The following is a 24,150-nucleotide window of genomic DNA, read 5'->3' on the forward strand; positions in this document are numbered from 1 at the left end:
AACATTTGATTTGTATCCTTAACTTTTCCCCCAAGTTATACATGTCAATATATAATAGACACATGCATAATTCCAATCATATTGGATTGCAAGTTAAAAAGATCATTTATTGATCAAATATGGACCATTTTTTCTAGTTTAGTACATGCAAACTTACCTCATGAGAAAATTTACTCCATAGCATTTCTCTGTGTTATTAATTAGTGGTCTATTTAATGAGCAATTATCCTTCCATTATTTAGCTATTATGATAGTAGAATGAATGTCCTTATGCATAATGATTTCTGTAGGCTAGATTCCAAACTAGGATGCGGAAAAATAGATTAGGCACATTTTAAATTTTAATCAATATTTTCACACTGTATTTTAAAATAATGTCTCAATTTATGATCTCATCAATAGTAGGTGAGAGAATGTCCACTGCTTCATTTCCTCAATCCATATGGATCATATTTTTAGTTTCTTTTTAGGGAAAATTTCAAATATATGCAAAATAGAAAATAGTGTAATGAGCTCTCATGGACTGAACATCCAACTGCAATAGTTATCAAATTCATTTTTATCTCCTGATGATGGATTATTTTGAGCAGATTCAAGATGTGAAATTATTTCATGTAAGCAAGATATTTTAAATATTCAAATCTCTCTGATTCTGCTTTCTTAGAACAATTTATGAATATGATGGTATCTTCTCTTTCTTCTATTCTCATCTCTCAAAGTGAGATAATCACAAATAGAACTTTAACAGGTCTCCTGTAGGACTTTAGGATAGAGATGGAGGATTAAACACCTTTTAATTTTACTCCCAGAATTATTTTGCATTGATTAGCAACCACTGACTCACAAAATATGCAGTTTTCTGATATAGCTAGCTGATAGAAAGAGTTCAATGGATGGACTATGCTATCTCATTCTTGAATTAAATGCGCTTTTAAGGACAAGGTCCTTGGTTTTGATAATAGAAGAACTGCTATTGGAAGATGGTGTCATGGTAAAGCTGCTCAGGTGTGTATCCTGCTTACTTGTTAATGCTCATGCCACTTACGAACATACATTCAAAGCAAGAGTCAGGTAGCATGATCCATGATATAAATTACATTGTTAAGATTATAACCATCCCATGTTATACTCATCCTGAAGGACGTGATCCAGAGATTACCTATCTTTTCTGCCAAGGGGGAGAGATCAGAGGACACCAGGAATTGGAACCACTAATTTCTTCTTTCTCCATTTCACTCCCATTTAGAAGGTCTGTTTTAATAATTTGGAGATTAAACATTCTTACTGTAATTTGTCTAATCCAGTCTCCACATAATCAGAGAGATCTTTTAGAAGGGTAAATCAGATTTTGTTATGTACCTGTTTGAAACAAGTCACAGACTCCTCATTGCCTTTAGGAGAAAATTTCAATATCCTCATCATGGCCTACAAGGGCCATGATGCCTTTCTCCATTTTGCTCATTCTGCTTTAGATATATTGGGCTTCATACTGATCCCCTGAAGTGTTAAGCTTTTTCTTCCTTTAGAATGTTGTTCCTTTGGTCTGGACAACTCTTCTTGCTCATCACCATAGCAATTGCTCTTTGTTCTTCAGCCTCAGTGTGACAGGCATTTACCAAGAGGCCTGCTTTGGTTTGGTAATGCTGACAAAATGCAATATATCAGAAATGGGATGGCTTTTACAATGGGAATTATTTTGGTTTGTTAATGCTGCCAGAATGTAATATACCAAAAAATGGAATGGCTTTTAAAAAGGGAATTTATCAAGTTGCAAGTTTACAGTTCTAAGGCCATAAAAAATATCCAAACTAAGGCATCCAAAGAAAAATACCTTGACCCAGCAAAGACTGATGGACCCAGAATACCTCTGTCAGCTGAGAAGGCATGTGGCTGGCATCTGCTGGGGTCTTTGGCTTCTGGTCTCAACAGATTCTTTGGGGGGCATTTATTTTCTGCATCTCCAAATGTCTGGGTCTCCTGTTGGCTCTGTCATTTCTGTTGACTCTCTTGCCTCTTCCAAAATGATTCCCTCCTAAAGGACTCCAGTAAGCAACCCCACCTTGAATGGGTGGAGACACATTTCCATAGAAACTACCTAATCAAAGGTCCTACCATAAACACTATTGAATCAGGATTAAAGAATATGGCTGTGGCAGTTTGAATCTGTGGTGGACCCCAGAAAACCCATGTCCTTTAATCCTCATTCAATATTGCTGGGTAGGAACATTTTGATTGTTTCCATGGAGATGTGACCCACCCAGTTGTGGGTGGTAACTTTTGATTAGATGATTTCCATGGGGGTGTGTCTCCACCCATTGAAAGTGGAGTTACTTACTGGAATCCTTTAAAAGAGGAAACATTTTGGAGAGAGTCCTTTCTTGTAGAGCCACGAGAAAGCCAGCAGATGCTACCATGTTCGCCATGTGCTCTTCAGCTGAGAGAGAAGCCCTGACTATGTTTGCCATGTGCCTTCTCACTTGAGAGAGAAACCCTGAACTTCATCGTTCTTCTTGAACCAAGGCATCTTTCTCTGGATGCCTTTGATTGGACATTTCTATAGACTGGTTTTAATTGGGACATTTTCTTGGCCTTAGAACTGTAAGCTAGTAACTTATTAAATCCCCCTTTTTAAAAGCCATTCTGTTTCTGGTATATTGCATTCCAGCAGCTAGCAAATTAGAACAATGGCTTTTCTGGGGAACACAACCATTTCAAATCAGCACATCTATTCTTTGGATAACAAAAAGACATGCTCTTTCTATATACCAAACACACTTATTTCATCACAATATCACAAAAGCTTTAAACAATTTCAGTAACAATACAGATGCAATATAAAGTAAAAAACAATATAAAATCTCATCAAACTCAGTTACAGGCATGATCTGTTCTACAGCAACTTCTTCTCCAGGTATGGACCTGTGAAAATTCAGAATTAGTTATTTGCTGCCAATATACAAAGGAGGGACAGTCATAGTATACATGTTTCTATTGCCATAGGGAGAAATTGAAAGGAAAACAGGGGTCACTGGACCACAATAGTTCTGAAAACCTGCAAAGCAAATTCCATTCGATTTCAAAGTCTGAGTCACTTATTATTGGAGTTTTAGAAAGCAGCAGTCCCTCCTTTCCGCAGCAGTCCCTTTTTTCCAAGGGTCTGCACAGTGGCCCTGCTTTCTGCAAATTCTGAGGGTGGGGGTTGCCACCTGCAGTTTGTTGGGAGGACAACCTTTTTCTTCACTTCACCTTCTCCAAACATCTGGGAAGCACCTGGGCTCTCTGCCATCTCTGGGGCACATACTCAACCCCTCCAGAAAAATGAGGCGATCACTGTGCTCCCCTTATTCCCGGTTTATGTGCTCCATCCTCTCTGAGGTCTAAGGCACCAGAACTCTTCCTGAACAATGAAAGTGGAAGACCCACACTCTGCTTCCAGGGAAAACTCATCCTCTCCACATATACTGGTGGGTCCACTCTCTTGGCCTGAAATTTTCTGGCTCCAGACCTTAGCTTCCATGGTTCTGCTTATGAAATCATTTCTCTTTCAGTTTGTCTTTTCTGTCCCTAAAAAGTCCACACTAGCAGAGGGTCTCTTTATATAGATCCTGCGACACTCTTGTCACCTTTCTATGCAGTATGCAGGGACCATAGCCATCAGACAATATGACTTTCTACAAGTCCTTTCTGGATAACTCAATCTCCAATCCTCACGTTTCCTGTAATGGCTGATTGCTTCCACGTTTGATTAAATCTTCATGTGGGGCCCTAGTCATTGGGGGTCTCACTTTCTGGAAGCCCAGAATTTTTCAGACCATTAATTTATGTTTTCTTTGTTCCCAAGAGTACAGTTCTCAACTTATCACTTTCCTGTTGCATTTTACTATAAGCTGCAAGGAGCAGCCAGGCTGCATTTTCCATTTTTAGTTGGAAATTGCCTGAACTAAGTATCCCAGGTTGTTGCCTTTAAATTCTAATTTCCATTCAACAGTAGTACTCAATTTGGCTAGATTATCTGCTATTTTAAAACACAGGTCACTTTCCTTCTAGTTCTCATTTCTCATTTGAACTTTCCTACAGTTCTCATTTCTGTCTAAAGCCTCGTCAAATGTATCTTTAGAGTCCACATTTTTACCAATAGTTTCTTCAAAGCATTTTAGCCTTCTCTATCAAGATCCTTACAAATCTTCCAGACTCTTCTCCTTGTCCATTTAAAAAGTTGTTCCAATGTGTTTGGTATTTGCAAACTGCAGTGGCACCCAACTTCTCTGGTACCAAAATCTGTTTTGATTTGTTAATGCTGCTGGAATGCAAAACACCAGAAATAGATTGGCTTTTAAAAAGGGAATTTATTAAGTTGCAAGTTTACAGTTCTAAGGGCATAAAAAATGTCCAAACTAAGGCATCCAGGACAAGATACCTTACCTCAGCGAAGACTGATGGACCCAGAACACCTCTGTCAGCTGGGATGGCACATGGCTTGCATCTGCTGTGGTCTTTGGCTTCTGGTTTCATCAACTTCCTTGGGGGGCATTTGCTTTCTGCATCTTCAAACGTCTGAGTCTCATGTTACTTCTGTCACTTCTGCCAGCTCTGTTGCTTCTTCCAAAATGGTTCCCTTTTAAAGGACTCCAGTAGAAAACCCCAGCTTTAGTGGCTAGAGACACGTTCCCATGGAAACCACCTAATCAAAAGGTCCCACCATAAACACTATTGAATCAGGATTAAAGAAAATGGCTTTTCAAACTGGCACAGGGATTTATTAACTTACAAATTTACAGTCCTAGAGCCAAAAAAAAAATGCCAAAGTAAGGCATTCAGAGGAATGTGCCTTCTCTGAAGATTGACTACTGGGTGAGCTTGGACTCCTCTGTCAGATAGCAAGGCACATGGTGATGTCTACTAGTCCTTCTTTCTCAGGTTTTGTTGATTGCAGCTTCTGGCTTCAGTGGCTTTTTCTCAGCTCCTCTGGGGCTTTTTTTGTGACCACTTAATTTCATCTCTTAGCTTCTGTATGCGTTTTATCCTCTTATAAAGAACCCTGGTAAGAAGATTAAGTCCCACCTTGAATGAGGTGGGTAACATCTCAATTGAGATAACCTAATCAAAAGGCCCACCCACAGTAGGTTTACACCCACAGGAATGGATTAAAAGAACATGACCTTTTCTGGGAATACATAACAGCTTGAAACCAACACAAGGCCTTCAGAGACATCCTGTTTTGGATCAGGTCCCCTAGTTTTACTCTGTCTTTCTAACTTGCATTTTCCCCCCATACTTATCCTTTAGTGATTGTGATCACAGAGCTACTTATAGGTTTTAAATTGCAATCTCCCAGCCTCCATTTGTAAGCTCCAAAAGGCTAGAAATTGATGTCTTCTCATTTCTTCTTTAGAAATCAGCATAGTGCCTTGCCTCTAGTATGCACTAATTCTTTCCTTATTTTTTGTTTTAAATAAAGGAATGAATAAGTGAAGCAACATTTAAACTAAGAATAGAATTTAGCTAGGCAAAGGGTGTTTGTAGGATTGGGATACATGAGGCAGCATTTTCTGAAACAGCCTTTGGAAAAATTATCAAGCATGAAAGGCTATCTAGTAGATGTGTTGTAAGTGTTAAGGAATTTGATTTGCGCCACTTTGTGAGACAAAGGACAATTCCTATTTTTTCTTTAAAGGACTTGTGCTTTTCTCCTATATTTCTCTGTTTGGTTATTGAGACAGGATCATTAGAGGTGTAGAAAAATGAGCTAGATAAAAATCTCGGTGGAATTAACATTGTGGGGGTTTCCTGTTATCTGCAGGTGTTGGATAAGGTGACTCATTCCCTGACTGTGATGCTCTGGCTCTGAGAAGTTTTAGAGAACGTGGAGAGTAGATGTCAGGATGAGTGGGCTGCTGATATAATCTGTTACTTTGTCAAGTAAAGGAAAACATATCACTTTTAAGAGTGTATTATGGTTGAACTCCAAAATTTTTATGCTATTTTGTTATCAAATTTGTTAGCAAATTATGGATAATAACCTGAAAATAATCATTGCCAATTTTAAAGACAATTATTTTGACAAGGAAATGTGAGAAAAGTCATACAAACCAATTGCTGTCAGACAGCACCTATTGCTCAAATATTTCATTTTTCAGCTACCTCTAAATTCGAAATGCCTATTTTTTTTTAATAGTGTTGTCACCATAAAAAAAACACAAATCTGAAGGCCAGTTAACCCTGAATTTAAATTCTAGGTTCACCACTTACTCTGGAACCATTAAGGTAATTTATCAGCAGCTTGACTGAGGTATAATTTATTTATCATTAAATCCACCTATTTTAAGACTGCAATTCAATGAATTTTAGAAAATTTACAGAGTTGTGAAATCATTAGCACAATCTAATTTAATAACATTTCCATTATCCCAAACAGATCTTTCCTGCCCATTTGTAGTCAATCTCTGTTCCCACACCCAGGCCTAGGCAAGCACTATTCTGTTTTATCTCTATAGAATTTCCTTTTCCAGGCATTTCATAAATAGAGTCATACATTATATAGTGTTTGATGACTACCTTCTTTCACTTGGCATAATGTTTTAAGGGTCATTCCTTTGTAGGAATGCATCAGTGGTTTGTTCATTTTAATTGCAGAATAAAATTCCGATAGTAGATACACCACAGTTCATTTATTTATCAATTGGTGGACATTTTCCCCACTTTTTGTTTATTATAAATAATGCTGCTATAAATATTCACATATTAGTCTTTGCATGGACATGTGTTTTTATTTTTCTTGAATAGATACCTAGAACTGGAAATGGCAGTTTCTATGGTAAATTTATTTTCAATTTTTAAAAAAATACTGCCAAACTTTTTACAAAGTGGCTACACATTTAGTATCACAGTTTTTTTTTTTTAACATCCTCACTAACATGTGTTATTGTCAGTCTCTGATTATTTCCTTCCTAGTAGGTGTGAAGTGGTTTTAAATTGCATTTTCCTAATGGCTAATGATGTTGAACATCCTTTCATGTGTTTATTGGTCATTCATATGTCATCTTTGGGGAAATATTCATACAAATTTTTACCTATATTTAACTGCGCTTTGTCTTATCATTGAGTTACAAGTATTTTTCTTTTCCTTTTTTTTTTTAAATATATATTCTGGATAGAAGAAGTCCTTTCTCAGATATATGATTGCAAATAATACTTTCTTTCAGCCTGCAATTTGCTTTTTCATTTTCTTAATGGTGTCTTTTCACCTGTAAAATTTTAACTTTTGGTGAAGTTCAACTTATCAAGTTTTTCTTTTATGGATCATGCTTTTGGTGTTGTATCTAAAAAATCTTTGCTCAACCTACCGCCATGAGATTTTCTCGTAATATTATCTTCTAATGGTTTTAGTTAGTTTACATTAAATTAGACTTATGTTAAGAGCTATGATCCATTTTGAGTTTATTTTTGTGTATAGTGTGAGTTAGAAGTCTAGATTTATTGCTTTGATGTGCATAGCTAGTTGTTCCAGCTCCTTTTGTTGAAAAGATTATTCTATCTTGTTTTGGTTTGCTAAACCTGCCAGAATGCAATATAATAGAAATGGAGTGGCTTTTACAAAGGGGACTTATTAGTTTACAAATGTACAGTTCTAAGGCTATGAAAGTGTCCGAATTAAGGCATCCAGAGAAAGATACCTTGACTCCGGAGAAAGGCCGATGGCATACTGGGTTCCTCTGTCTCATGGTGTGCCGGTTTGAAAGGATTATGTACCCTAGAAAAGCCATGATTTATCCTGACCCATCTTATGGAATAGTTCTTTCTTTTAATCCCTATTCAGTACTATAGGTTGGAAACTTGATTAGACCATCTCCACAGAGATGTGACTCACCCAATTGTGGGTATTAACCTTGGATTAGAGTGAGATGTGGATCCACCCATTCCAGGTGGGTCTTGATTAGTTTACTGTAATCCTAAAAGGAGGAAGTATTTTTGGGAAAGCTTCAGAATGACAAGAGAACCACGAGAACTACAGAGCCCATGTAGCCAGAGACTATTGATGATGAAGAAGGAAAATACCCCTGGGAGAGCTTCAGGGAACAAGAAGCCTGGGGAGAAAGCTAGTAGATGCTGCCATGTTTGCCTTGTGCCTTTCCAGTTGAGAGAGAAACCCTGAACTTAATTGGCATTCTTGAACCAAGGTATGTTTCTCTGGATGCCTTAGATTGGACATTTCTATGCCCTTGATTTAGATGGGACATTTTCATGGTCTTAGAACTCTGCACTTGCAACTTAGTAAATTCCCCCTTTTAAAAGCTGTTCTATTTCTGGTATATGCATTTTGACAGCTAGCAAACTAGAACACATGGGAAGGCACATGGGGATGTCTGTTCACTCTTCTCTCCAAAATGCTTCTGGGCTTCTGTGTGTACTTGCTTGTTCCTCCCAGGGCATTTCTATTTCTGCTTTATCTCTCTCTCTATGAACCCTCTTACAGGACTTCAATAAAGGAATAAGACCCATCTTGAATTGGGTGGGTCATATCTTCATTGAAACAACCTAATCAAAAAGTCCTGCCAACAAGTTCACATCTATAAGAATGGTTTAGAAAAACATGGCTTTTCTGGGGGTATGTATCAGTTTCAAACCAGCACATATCTCTATTAAACTGCCTTGGTAGCTTTGTCGAAAAGCAATTGACCAGGAATGTAAAGGTTTACTTACAGACTGCCAATTTGGTTCAACTGATCAAAAAGTCTTCAAGCCTGTACCACACAGTCTTGATTAATGCTGATTTTTGGAAGTGGATAGTGTGAGTCCTCCAACTTTGCTCTTCTTTTTCAAAATGTTTTTGGCTATTCTGGGTCTTTCATATTTCTGTATGAATTTTAGTATGAGCTTATCAATTTCTGTAAAAAAGCATGTTGGGATTTTGTTGAATCTATAAATTGAGTTGGAAAGAATTTCTATCTTGATAATAATGTCATCCAATCCATGAACATGGAATATGTCTCCATTTACCTACTTTTTTTCCTACATGGGCAGGCATCGGAATCGAACCTAGGTCTCCACAAGGCAGGCAACAACTCTGCCACAAAACCACTGTTGCACAGTCTCTGCATTTATTTAGATATATAATTTTTCTCAGCAGCGTTATATTTTTGGTTGGTTTTTTTTTTTTTTTTTTTTGCGTGCTGTATGTCAGGGGTTACATTTCATTCTTTTTTTCCCACGTGAATATCCCATCATTGCAGCACCATTTGTTGAATTTTTTTGTTTGTTTGTTTTTGTTTGCTTGTTTGCTTGTTTTGGGAAGTGCATGGGCTAGTAATTGAGTCTGGGTCTCCTGCATGGCTGGTGAGAACTCTACCTTGCACGCCCAGCTTTATGGTTTTTAATGTACAAGTCTTGCACTTCTTTCGTTAAAAGTATTCTTATGCATTTGATTTCTTTTTTTCTTTTTTTTTGATACTACATTGAATGGAATTGTTTTTATAGTGTCATTTTTGGCTAAATTTCTAACATATAGAAATGCAGTTATATTTTATATGTTAATCTTGTATCCAGTAACTTTGCTAAATCTATTTATTCTTTTAGATTTGTTGTGGATTCTCTTCTTTATGCAAGATCATCTTGCCTGTGAGAAAAGACAGTTTATTTTTTCTTTTTTTTCCCATGAAGGTTCCCTTTATTTTTTTTCTTTCTTGCCTGACTACCCTGGCTAGAACCTCCTGTACAATTTTATCTAGAATGGTGTGAGCAGACATGCTTGCCTTGCTCCCAATCTTAAGGGGAAAACATGTTAGTGTTTCATCATTAAGTCTGATGTTAGTTGTAGGTTTTTCATGGATATTCTGTATCTATTGAGATGGTCATATAATTAAAAAAACACTTATTTAATGAGCTATAATACACGTGCCATACAATTCACCCATTAAGAATATGTAATGTAAGATTTTTAGTATTATCACAGAGTTGTGTGAACCATGACCACAATGAATTCCTTTTCTAAAAAATTTTAGTTGTGGTAACATATATGAAATATAAAATATAAAATTTCCCATCTCAGCAATTCCGAAGGATACAATGTAATGGCATTAATCACATTCACAAAGTTGTGATATCATCACTAACATCTATCATGCAAACTTTTCCTTCATTCTAAACAGAAACCTGGCCCCCTTTATGCATTAACTCCCCATTCTGTCTCCTATTGTCCCTGGTAACCCGTTATTCACTTTCTTTATGAATTTGTGTATTTTAGTTATTTCATGTATTTATTGTAACATATTAAGTTACAATATATGTTCTTTTGTGTCTGGCTTACTTCATTCAATATGATATATTCAAGACTCATTCATGTTGTCACATATATCAGAATTTCATTCCATTATATGTATATGCTGTATGTTGTTTATCCATTAATCTAGTGAAAGATACTAAGGTTGCTTTCATCTTTCGGCTATTGTAGATAGTGTTGCTATGAATATTGGTGTACAAATATCCGCTCAAATACTGGTTTCAATTATTTTGGGTATATACCTAGAACTGAGATTGCTGGGTGATATGGTGATTCTGTGTTTAACTTTCTGAGGAACTACCAAAGTGTTTTCCAGAGTAGCTATATCTTTCTACATTCCCACCAACAAAGCCTGAAGGTTCTTGTTTCTCTGCAGCCTTGTCAGTGCTTGTTTGCCTTATTTTAAAATTTTTAAAATTAATAGCCACTCTCGTGGGTATGAAGTGGTGTCATTGTGACTTTGATTTACATTTCTTTAATGGTTAATGATTTTGAGCATCTTTTCATGTGCTTATTGGCCATTTGAATATCTTCTGTGGAGAAATGTCTATTCAAGTTCTTTGTCCATTTTTTAGAAGGGGTAGTTTGTAGGTGCTCCTTGTATATTCGGGATACTAATCTTTTACCAAATATATGGTTTCCAAGTGTTTTCTCACTTTCTGTAAGTTGTGTTTTCACTGTCTTGATAATGTCCTTTGCTGCTCAAAGTTTTTAGTTTAGATGAGTTCCAATTTATCTATATTTTCTCTTGTTCATGCTTTCGGTATAATACAAGGTGCTGAAGATATTTCCTTATATTTTCTTCTAAGAGTGCTGTAGTTTTAGATCTTATACTTAGGCCATTGCTCCATTTTGAGTTGTATGTGGTGTGCAGTAGGGTCCATTTCATACTTTTGCATGCGTATATCCGTGTTTCCCAGTACCATTTATTGAAGAGACTATTCCTTCCCCATTGAGTGGACTTTGCATCCAATGATTTGGTCAAAGATATGTGGTTTATTTCTCTGTTCTCATTTTATTCCATTAGTCTATATGCCTGTCCTTGTGTCAGAACCACACTGTTTTGATTACTCCAGCTTTGTAATAAGTTTTGATATCAGGAATTTGAGACCTCTGATTTTGTTCATTTTCAGATGGTTTTGGGCCCCTACCCTATGAATTTGGTGTTTAGCTTTTCCATTTTTGTTGTTGGACTTTTATTGAGATTGCATTGAGTATGTATATTGCTTTGGGTAGTATTGATATCTTAAGGATATTTAGTCTTACAATCCATGCATATTATTTTGGTGATTGTGTGTTTTTTGTATTTTATTCTATTAATAAGGTGTTTTATATTGACTGATGTTTGGATGGTAAACCAAGTTTGCATTTCTAGAATAAATCTCACTTGGTCATTGTGTATTATTCTTTTTAGATGTTGCTGAACTCAATTTGCTAATATTTCATTGAGAATAATTGTCCCTATATTCATGAGAAATTGTGGAGCCAGTTGCTACATGGTGTAATCGTGGGAACACAAGCTAAGGGACAACAGTGACTTTCAGCAGATGATCACTCCATTACTTATATAGCACAAAGGCTCCTAAAGAGCAGGCTAAGAAATTCCATTGTTGCTGCTCCCCTGTAGACTCCAACTGCTCAGATCAGGTTGGCATTTCCACATGCTCTGCTTTGCATCATTGATGAGGGGTACTTGTGATGCCCCAATATTGGGCTTAGGCAGGGAATGGGAACCAGGCCAATAAGCCAAAAACATTCATCAAGTAACCCCTGTGTTCCAAAAAGCAGCTAGATCTGGTTGAGATTTAACATCTGGGATGCCTGTGGTTTCTTGCAAAATGAAAACACACCAAACACCTGAATGTAAACAAGCAAAAATGGAAAGATGCTGAACACCTGCACACAAATGAGCAAAAAGGATTAAAAGAAGGGGTTAGATGAGACTAGGAGATGGCTGCTGGGTATGTGACTTCCCTAACAGAGATGTTGTTCTCTGTGTTTTTTGTGTGTGTCTTTGTCTGACTTTGGTATTGGGGTAATTTTGGCATCATAAAACAAATTAGAAAGTATTCCTTTTTTTTTTTCTGGAAGAGTTTGTGAAGGATTGTTATCATTTCTTCTTTAAATGTTTGGAGGATTTCACCAGTGAAGCTATCTTCACTGAGTTTTTTTTGTTTTATTTTTGTAGGAAAGTTTTGAATTACTAATTCTATTTCTCGTTGTAGTTTCATTCAGGTTCTCTATCTTTCTCACATTAGTTTCAGTAATTTATGTCTTTTAAACCATTTTTTTTTCATTTCATCTCAGTTGGTCACCATGTTGATATAAAATTGTTCATATAATTCCCTTATACTAATTTAATTTTATTGTGGTTGTTAAGGATATTCTCTGTTACAGTCTTATTTTGGTAATTTGTGTCTTTTCTCTTTTCTTGGTCAGTCTTTCTTCTTATCTAATATCAGGGTAATACTGGCCTCCTGGAATGAGTTGTGTCGCCCTCATCTTTGTTATCTCTTTGGATTTTCGAAGGATTGATCCTCTTTTTAAATGTTTGCTAGAACTTAATAGCCATTTGGCCTTGGCTTTCTTTGTGGGAAGCTTTTATTTATTTATTTATTTATTTATTTATTTTTGTGGGAAGCTTTTAAATTACTAATCCAGTTTCTTTATTTGTAATGTTTATTTAGATTTTCTATTTCTTTTCTAATCCACACATTTATAGGTATAAGTATTCTCTACACTCTGGTTTGGAGCATCCTTTAACTTCGATAGGCTATGTTTCCATTTTGATTTAGCACAACATATTTTCTAATTTCCCTTGTGATTTATTCTTTGACCAAGTAGTTAGTTAGAAGTATGTTGTTTGATTATTAAATATATGTGGATTTCCCATATTTCTTTCTGTTTTTGATATCTAATTTAATTCCCTTTCAATCAGGGAGGGTATTTTGTATGACATCAATAATTTTAGATTTGAGACTTGTTTAATGCCATAACACGGTTTATCCTGGAGAACGTTCCATGCGCACTTGAGTAGAATGTATACTCTCTGTTTTTTGGTGGAATGTTATATAGATGCTAGTTAGGTCAAGTTGATTGATAGTATTGTCCACATCTTCTATATTCATGCTGATTTTCTGTTTACTTCTCTAATCACTATTCAGATTGGTGTATTGAAGCCTCTAATTATTTTTGTTGAATTGTCTATTTTTTTCCTTCAATTCTGTTAGTTTTTGCTTTGTGTATTTTGGAGCGCAGTTAAGTGTATATTCCTATATTTGCTATTTTTTTTATGAAATGACCTTTTTATCATTATAAAATGCCCCATTCTTCCTCTAATAATTTTTTTTTTGTCTTTAAGGCTATTCTGTTTGTTTTTTCATTTAGCCACTTCAGCTCTCTTTTGGTTACTATTTGTATGGTGTATCTTTTTTTTTTCATTCTTTTAATTTTAACCTTTTTGTGTCATTGAAAGTTTTAAATATTTTTATCGTGAAATATAGCATTATACAAAAAAGTGTTAAATTTCAAAGTACATTTAAACAAGTAGTTATAGAACCAATTTCAAAGTATGCTATAGGTTACAGTTATACAAGTTCAGGTATTTCTTCCTAGCTGCTCTAATACACTGGAGACTAAAAAGAAATAGCAATATAATGATCCAGTAGTCATATTCATTTGTTAAATCCTGTCTTCTCTATTACAACTCCTTCTCCTCTGATCTTTCTCCCAATCTTTAGGAATATTTGAGCAATGACCAGTCTAACCCCTTCATGTTTAAAAGTGGTGTCAACATTATGGGGTAAGGGGTGCAACTGGTTGATGTTCTTGGAGAAACTGGTAACTCTGGATTTCAGGACATATTTGGCCTAACCATATGGAGGTTTTAGGTTTCTGAAAAATAAACGTAGAGGGTGAAACTTTTTTTTTTTTAATTTTTTTTATTAATCAAAAAAAAGAAAAGAAATTAACACAACATTTAGAAATCATTCCATTCTACACATGCACTCAGTAATTCTTAGTATCATCACATAGATGTATGATCATCATTTCTTAGTACATTTGCATCGATTTAGGAAAAGAACTAGCAAAACAGTAGAAAAAGATATAGAATGTTAATATAGAGAAGAGAATTAAAATAATAATACTAATAATATATATATATATATATATATAAAGGAAAAAGAAAAAACAAAAACAAAAGATACAAACACACAAACAAACAAACAAAAAACCATATTTCAGGTGCAGCTTCATTCAGTGTTCCAACCTAGTTACATTACACTTAGGTATTATTGTGCTGTCCATTTTTGAGTTTTTGTATCTAGTCCTGTTGCACAGTCTGTATCCCTTCAGCTCCAATTACCCATTATCTTACCCTGTTTCTAACTCCTGCTGGTCTCTGTTACCAATGATATATTCCAAGCTGATTCTCGAATGTCGGTTCATATCAGTGGGACCTTACAGTATTTGTCCTTTAGTTTTGGGCTAGATTCACTCAGCATAATGTTCTCTAGGTCCATCCATGTTATTACATGCTTCATAAGTTTAGTCTGTCTTAAAGCTGCATAATATTCCATCGTAGGTATACAGCACAGTTTGTTTAGCCACTTGTCTGTTGATGAACATTTTGGCTGTTTCCATCTCTTTGCAATTGTAGATAATGCTGCTATAAACACTGGTGTGCAAATGTCCATCTGTGTCTTTGCCCTTAAGTCCCTTGAGTAGATACCTAGCAGTGGTATTGCTGGGTTGTAATCCATTCTGCCATTCTATGTCTTTTGATTGGGAAATTCAGTCCATTAACTTTTAGTATTATTACTGTTTGGATAATATTTTCCTCTACCATTTTGGCTTTTGTATTATATATATCATATCTGATTTTCCTTCTTTCTACACTTTACTCCATACCTCTGTCTTCTGTCTTTTCGTATCTGACTCTAGTGCTCCCTTTAGTATTTCTTGCAGAGCTGGTCTCTTGGTCACAAATTCTCTCAGTGACTTTTTGTCTATAAATGTTTTAATTTCTCCTTCATTTCTGAAGGACAATTTTGCTGGATATAGGAGTCTTGGTTGGCAGTTTTTCTCTTTTAGTAATTCAAATATATCATCCCACTGTCTTCTAGCTTCCATGGTTTCTGCTGAGAAATCTACACATAGTCTTATTGGGTTTCCCTTGTATGTGACAGATTGTTTTTCTCTTGCTGCTTTCAAGATCCTCTCTTTCTTTTTGACCTCTGACATTCTAACTATTAAGTGTCTTGGAGAATGCCTATTTGGGTCTATTCTCTTTGGGGTGCGCTGCACTTCTTGGATCTGCAAATTTAGGTCTTTCATAAGAGTTGGGAAATTTTCAGTGATAATTTCTTCCATTAGTTTTTCTCCTCCTTTTCCCTTCTCTTCTCCTTCTGGGACACCCACAACACGTATATTTGTGCGCTTCATATTGTCATTCAGTTCCCTGATCCCCTGCTCAAGTTTTTCCATTCTTTTCCCTATAGTTTCTGTTTCTTTTTGGAATTCAGATGTTCCATCCTCCAGTTCACTAATTGTAGCTTCTGTCTCTTTAGATCTACCATTGTAGGTATCCATTGTTTTTTCCATTTTTTCTTCTTTGTCCTTCACTCCCATAAGTTCTGTGATTTGTTTTTTCAGATTTTCTATTTCTTCTTTTTGTTCAGCCCATGTCTTCTTCATGTCCTCCCTCAATTTATTGATTTGGTTTTTGAAGAGTTTTTCCATTTCTGTTCGTATATTCAGCATTAGTTGTCTCAGCTCCTGTATCTCATTTGAACTATTGGTTTGTTCCTTTGGCTGGGCCATATCTTCAATTTTCCGAGCGTCATCCATTATCTTCTGCTGGTGTCTGGGCATTTGATCAGATTTCCCTGGGTGTGGGACCCGGCTGGTTGAAAGGTTTTTCTGTGGAATCTCTGGGCTCTGTTTTTCTTTTCCTGCCCAGTAGGTGGCGCTCGTGGCGCTCGTCTGTCTGCACGGCAGTCGGCCCGGGAAACCGCGCGTGGAGGCGGGGGTCGCTGGCCGCCGCGGCTTGGGAGAGTGCCGGTCCTAATTGCCCAGCTGGCCCGGGAGGGCCCCGCTATCCAACGTTCCCAGTCAGCCCGGGGAGCCACGTGCGTGGAGGGGACCCCAGTCGCCAGCCGCCCCGGCCGGAAAACGCGCGCCCCTCGGGTATCTCACCGCAGCGGATTCTCCCTGCCCGTTCAGCTGTTCCAGAATGGGGGATGCTGTCTTTTTGGTCTCTGTCGTGGCTCCGGGAGCTGTTTCGTATTGTTTCTGTTTCTTTAGTTGCTTTTCTGGAGGAGGAACTAAGACCCGCGCATCTTACTAAGCCGCCATCTTCTCCGGAAGTGCCGAGGGTGAAACTTTTATAAAGTTTCAGATGAAGCCCTGGTTGGTTTTCAGGAATATCATTGGTGGGGCTTGGCATACTACCTCAATCAGCAATATCGTGCTGAAGCTTGCATAGGAGTAACCTCCAGAATAGCCTGTTGACCCTATTTGAAATTTCTTAGCCACTGATACCTTATTTTATTAAATTTCTTTTCCGCCCTTTTGTCATTGAATTTTAAGTGTGCCACTTCCCCCTTTTTATGTATTATTAGGATGTTGTTTAACCTTTGCTGTAAAATGAAGAAATTATTAATTTCATAGGGACATTGTGACCATTGGAGGGCTTGTTAAAATACTGATTGTTTGGCCCCACCAACCTCAGAGATTCAGACTGAGTAGGTCTGAGCTGGGGCCAAGAATTGCATTTCTGACAAGTATCCTGTGATGCTGCTGGTGATGAGCTGGGAGCCACACCTGAGAACCACTGAAATAAGATAATGGACTAGACGCAGCTAAGGCAGTTCCTGGCACTTCATTAATTTTACTTCTATCCCTTTCCTTTATTAATCAAAGGCCATTCATTCTTTGAATAACCCACTCTCTTGCAGCACTTTGGTGTTTGCTCTAATATATTGGTACTTATATTTTTTAGGTCTATTAAAAATTGAAAGTCCATTTATAAAGCAATAAAAAACATTTTAATGACAAAAAAGAAAATTTATAAAAGATTAATTTTTATCTTTTCTGGTTTAAGAAACTCATTTTTAACTCTTATTTTTAATATCAAAGTATATAATTGAAATGAACATTTTACCTAAGATAGAAGTAAATCAATTAATCCTAATGTAGGAAGCTATTTTCATTCAGGGGAAAATAATGATGATGAATATTACAAAGACTAATGCTAAAGTTATCAGTAGTGCTTTTATGGCAGATGAGAGCATTTGCTATTTTGATCTTTATAACTTCAAGTAAATTTGAAATTAATACAATTTATTAAATATTTTATACAGCTAATCCACTTCCAAATATCCCTGCAGAATGGCACATTTGTACAAACCTGCATCTTTTATCACTCAGAACTGGGGAACTTCCAAACATCTATATGCAAGCTGTTTTTAAAGAAAAAGGCAAATCTCCCTTTAATCCAATGCCTTTGAAAGTTTATAAGTTGTTCACTATTTTAAAAAAATTAAATAATTAAATAAATGAATATTTTGGATTAAATACATTATTTCCTTGTTACAAGTTGGTGCAGAGCCTTGTCAATTTTCTTGTTTCATTGTAAATATTAATCTATAGCAACAGCTAATTCTGCAAGAGGACATTTTTGGCTGCTTTATTTTCTCAAATATGAAAAAAAATCTAATGAAGCACCGATACATGCTACAACATGGATGAACCTTGAAAATATTATGTTAAGTAAAAGAATCTAGATACAAAAGGCCACATATTATATAATTCCACTTCTACATGAAATATCCACAACAGGAAAATCCATAGAGTCAGAAAGTAGATTAGTAGCTGCCAGAGGATGGTGGGTGGGGCAGAAACAAATTGGGAAATATGGGACTTTTTTGGAGGGTGATGAAAATATTCTGGCATTAAATAGTGGTGATAGTTACACAATATTGTGAATACACTAAAAACTACATTATTTGCTCTTTAAAGTAGATAAGGTTGTAAATTTTGTTAAGTGAGTTTTATCTCAATAAAAACTATTTAAAAGAGGGTGGGCCGCGGTGGCTCAGCAGGCAGAGTTCTTGCCTGCCATGCCGGAGACCTGGGTTTGATTTCCGGTGCCTGCCCATGCAAAAAATAAATTAAAATAATAAATAGTATTTAAAAGAAACCTAAGGGATAATGTCTACATGTTTATTGAATGTTGGGCAATTTAGTAATGATCATAATTTAGAATTTACCCCAAATTGAGGTCATAATAATTTGGTTCTACTGGATATAGTTCTTATATTTCTAGTCAGATTCTTGTTATGTATTTGTTGCTATTACTAGCATTCCTATTGTTATTAAAGAGAGATACAGAGATTAAGTACACAGATTTTTGGAGCTAGGACTACTGGTTAAAACCTGACTGTCATTTCGTAATTCTGGGTCCCTGGGTAATTAACCTGTTTGTACCTCATTTTCCTCATATGTAAAATAGGAATAAAATGGAACCCACCTCCTAGGGTTGTTGTGAGGAGTCAATGAACTAATGTATATATAGCAGTTAAAACAGTGTCTACCTTATTGTAAATACTCTATAAATCTTAGCTACTGTCACTCCTGCTAAAACAACAGTAACAGTAATATCACTATCTCATATTTGCGTGATGCTTTAAACATTACTAACCGTTTTCACACTTTTACGGGCAGAAACCTAGAAGAGTAGATAAAATTTTTATAATGTGTACTGAAGCCACTTGCTGCCATGTGCACAAAATACATTTGTGTTATTTGCAGAATTTTGCCACGGCTGCTTGTACACCATAGTGACAAAATCCCTCTATCAGAGCAAGCCTTCCCCTTCTCTGTGGTTGTGATGCAACTGCCTTCACTCACTTCTTCCTTACTTTTTGTTCCTATTTGAATCTGTTGTGTACTCCAGAAAAGTCAAGTCCTTTAACCCTCACTCAACATTTCTTGTGGAACTTTTTACATTGTTTCCATGGAGATATGACCCCCCCCCCCCACTTGTGGGTGGTAACTTTTGCTTAGATGGTTTCCATAGAGATGTATCTCCACCCATTCAAGGTGGGGTTGCTTGCTGGAGTCCTTTAAGACGGAATCATTTTGGAAATCTTTCGAGCCACCAGAACCAACAGAGCCAACAGAAAAGATAGAGCCCCGGGGAAGCCGTTGAAGAGCAAGCTAGCAGATCTTGTCATGTACCTTTCCAGTTGAGAGAGAAACCCTGAACATCATTGGCCTACTTGAACCGAGGCATTTTTCCCTGGATGCCTTAGATTGGACATTTCTATAGCCTTGCTTTAATTTGGACATTTTCATGGCTTTAGAACTATAAACTTACAACTTAATAAATTTCCCTTTTTAAAAGCCATTCCTTTTCAGATATATTGCATTCTGGCAGCTTGCAAACTAAAACACCTTTCTTCTCTTCTGCTCCTTTTTCTTTCCCTTCTCTCTGTTTTTCTTTCTTTCCATTCTTCAACAATTAGTATTTACCACACCTGATTGCTTTTGGGGGATCTAGTCAGGAATGAGGTGTCTACAACTCTTGCTGTCATGTAACCTATGTCTAGCCATTTGGAAACCAGATGCTGTTGCTCTTCTGCATCAGTGGAGCTCATTTTCAGGGGTTTCATCACATCTTCAGCTACAGAACATTAATTTTTTGTGTGGAGGATGTCCCTGCGATATTGGAGAAAGATAAGCTCTATTATCTTTTATTTTTGCTTCTACCTACAAAGACTCTACTGGATCTAAATGGTTTGATTTCTTTTCTTCCTCTTCTTTTTCTTTTCCTTCTTTTTTTTTTTTTTGATGTTTCTGAAAACAAGTTTTATTTAAATAAAAGTTTAAATACATTACATAACATTAAACTGAAGGGGGACCCTCAAAAACCAGCTTTACTCAACATGGCATTGGGCAGCTGTTGCTAATAAAATGCAAGCTCTGTAACTAGCTACATTATGACCAATACATCAGTTTGAAATTTGTTTCCTTGTCAGTAGTTTAACTCTGATAGAAGATTGGCCGCACATTCTGGTGGCTCTTTGTTTGGACAACTCTTAGCTAGGATATTCTGTCTGGTCAAAAAGAACAAAGACCCTGGTGGCAAGCCAGCTGTCCTATCACCTTATTAGAGGGCAGGTGGCCTCTCTATGCTCTGCCAACCTTGTCCACTTGGAGACACCAGATCTTTCTTTTGCTACCAAAAAGCTCCCTTCTCATGGTACCTATGCCATGGCTGTCTCACTCCATCTTTTCTCAGCTCCATTGAGTGCTGGTCAGGTGATGACATTCTCTCAGGCAGGGAACTCTGTAGAGGGAGGACCAAGGAGCTTCTGGCCAAACACAGCTGTCTGCAAGCTTGGGGTGCTGGGCGTGGCTGAAACATCCCATAATTTTTTGTTTCAGGCTGGACACTGCCAGACGCCTTCTACTTGACCTCTGTTTAAGTGAGGAACTTGAAGACTAGACAGCATGGCTCTTTATAGTTTATTGCATGAAGGAGTACACTAGTCTAAGTCAAAAGTGGACCCCAAATGATGATATTATACAAGGTGTGAGGTTTTTAAACTTGTGACAAGGGACAGAAGGGAAATTTTCTACTCATTGCAAGAAAATACTCACTTAAGCTTCAGTGAGCCACAAACACTTAAAACTCATGAACCTCTGTCTTGTCCTCCTTAGCCAGTCCAGTCTCTACAAGGAACTGGCATATGTCCTCGCACCAGTCACCTCGTAGCTGAATCTCTTCTTCATATTCTGGATGTTCAATTACAGTACCATTGCAGGCAAATTTCTTCTTAAACGCCTTCACTAGTTTCTATGTATCATGATCACTAGCGATCCCCTGCACAGTGCTAAGGGTCTTTCAGCTGTTTCTCTGTTGACGTCTTATATGGATAAAATCTTCAGTCCCAGAGGGAAGCAGGTCATCACCTTTACTTGCATCAGCAAAGGGGTCAACAGAGTGGAGGTTCTGGATGAGGGACACACCAAAGCATTCCTTTTCCTTGGTGGAAACAGCCGACGGAAGGCAGCGGCGGGAGAAGGAGGGCAGTGGGAACAGGGCATGGGGAAGCGAGGGGCCTTGAGGGGGAAGCTGCTGAGTCCTTGGCAGAGGCTCAGTGACTGGGGCTCTTTTCCTTCTATTTTGAAACCAAAAGAAAGAAATGGAAAAAAAAAAAAACAAAACAGCTTAAAACTCACATTGAACAAATTGCTTGTTTTTACTTTTTAATGTGTTCTTTTATAACACCATTTTTCATAATTATAAAAATTTGTATAAATCTCACCTAGTTCCATAAAACACATAATAATTCTTTTATTAATTAGTTTTTTTCTGATTTTTTTTTTACTGTATAAATAATGCTGCAAAAAACATTTTGGTGTATATAGCATTTTCTCTCTCTCAGGATAAATTTCCAAAACAAGGATTCCTAAAACAAAGTATATGAATATTTTCTCGGCTCAGGAGGCTGTCAAATTAGTTTCTGATGTATATTCTTCCTAGCATTAGTACTACTGTATGTCTATTTTGCTGATTTCGATAGTCGTAAAGTCTTGTTTCTAGAAATGTCTCTTACTCTATGAAGGCATTATCTCCAAGACTCTAATGAACAGGGATTATCACCATGTTTAGACTATTTTATTGTTTTTTTCCTCAAATATCCAGAAAATTTGAAGTCAAGGGAAAACCTCATTTTTTCTTTTTTTCTTCTCTTCCTCCTTTATGGAATGGTATTTCTGGACATTAATTTTCCTATCTAATATTTGAATATAGGAAGCAGATTCCACAAGTCCTGTTTTCTCTTGAATTTTTGGGCAGCAAACAGTCCATGGGACCCATACACAAATACTATGACAGAAGAGTTGTTACCTTAAGTCTTTTGATGGAACTTGATAGGTGATGAAGTTTTATGACATGCCTGAGCAACGCACTGAAGGGGTCCCCTCCTGAGTTAATATTCTGCTCCCTACCCTTTCCAAAACTCATCCTTATGGTGCACATTTTAGTTAGCTGGTACGTGGCTTCAAAACCCTGATTAACAGATTGGGCCAGAAGAGCAGCAAATTCCTGGTTGTTGAAGATCTTCAGATTACAGTCTGGTGGAATTTTATGCACTGTTCCAGGGAGCCAGCTGTACCTCTGATTACAATTAGGGCTCTGCACAAAGATTGCAGTATCACTTCGGCGTTGAGTAAAAACTTTCCCACCTATGTAATATAAGCACGCTCCTCTTTCTACATGCCCTCTTGTCATTTCTACTGTAGCATTTCGGTTGACTTTGGAGAGTAAACCTAAACAGAGCTTTTCTGAATCTGATGGATCTGGAAAGCTATCCACAGTGAGTGAGGGTTGTGATGCATGAAAGTTTTCTCCAACCCTATGGTTTAATTAATAATATGCTATTGAACACCAAAATGCAGGTTCTGAGGAGTAAGTAACTGGCTGCAAATCCAAGCAATGATTAACTGGGGAAAGAGTTGTAAGAGACAGTTCTGCTGGAGATCCTGTGCCCATACTTTGGTTCAACTGTTGATCAATTGTTTCTCCATCTTCATTGATATATCCAGGAGGCAGCGTTTCTGGGATGTGATTACTCTGTGGCTCAGTTCCTGCTGGGAAATTAATATTTTCTGAAATGGAGTGAGCATAATTATCCAGAGGTGGTAATTCTGTTAGGATCTCAGTACGCCAAGGCACTAATACTGAAGGCAAAACTGGTGTCTCAACTCTCTGATAGTGGTAAGGGTTTACACGTATTTCATCCTTTTTAAGGTTAAAAGCATAATCACAGTTTTCTATTGCTTTGAGTTCATGATGACTGTGAAGATCAGGCCAGCACCATAACCAGTAGGATATAGCATGTGACAAGTCTTTTCGATGAGAAACCTGAAGACGGACTATCAAGAGAAGCTGTAAAAGCTGTTGTATCTCACTGATCGATTGTGTTTGATGTACTCAATCCCCAAATTTCATAGCAAGTGCTTGGTATTAAATGTGTAATACACATTTAGTATTACAATTTCAAGTGGTGATAGCTTTTCAACCTCATCTAATCATCCTGTTTTCTTTAGCTTCTTCACCAAACTCTGAGCTGCTTTCTCACCCACTTTTCCTCCTATCCATTCTGCTCTCCTCCATCTGCTCCTCCAGATCCCCCAGCTGATTTCTTCCATCTTAGCAGCCTCTTCACAACTGGTGGAGTGAAGGGCATGAGGGACAACATGTTCTTACGAGAGGCAGCAATCCATACTAAGAAAATAATTTCCTTTAACTAACCTGCATGGAGGCTCCAGGTCTTGCCCCACTGAGTTTCGGGGAGATGGGGTGGTGGCGGGTGGGTGGGTGGGTGGGGTGGTCCGGGACCTTTTGTTCCTTCCTCTTTTGAATGTGATGGAGGGGGCTGGGCTGCTTTCCTTTTAAGGAGATGTGGAAAGGTTAAATGTTACATAGAAATGGTATTTTAAGAGCAAATTTCATTAAACAGACATATTAAAAATCATGGATTCATTTCATTCTATTTTTCATTCACATATTTATTTTAGAAAGTTTGTGGAAGGTAGATTACAGCCTAAGGAGTATCATTATATGGGAAGAAAGAGTTTTCTCTTCAAGAAATACTCTTGCAAACTTTACAAACCACTGCAAAGTCTTAATAGGGAGATATGTTTTGGGAAGTGAAAGGAAGTATGTCGCCAAATTTACAAAAGACTCATGGAACAAAGCGTAGATGGAAATAAAGAAACAAGTAAGTTCCTAAATAAATATAATTGTCTTATTTCAACATTTTTCTAAGTCATCAAGTTATTAACATTGGAAGTTTATC

The 24,150-nt window shown here is 37.0% G+C and overlaps 1 pseudogene; it reads right to left on the minus strand.

The window, feature by feature from the left end:
- Positions 1–20,969: 20,969 nt before the first annotated feature.
- LOC143668174 (mothers against decapentaplegic homolog 2-like) lies at positions 20,970–23,550 on the minus strand (annotated as a pseudogene).
- Positions 23,551–24,150: the final 600 nt, after the last annotated feature.

Source organism: Tamandua tetradactyla, chromosome 24 (assembly GCF_023851605.1).
Source record: "Tamandua tetradactyla isolate mTamTet1 chromosome 24, mTamTet1.pri, whole genome shotgun sequence".
Taxonomy (NCBI): domain Eukaryota; kingdom Metazoa; phylum Chordata; class Mammalia; order Pilosa; family Myrmecophagidae; genus Tamandua; species Tamandua tetradactyla.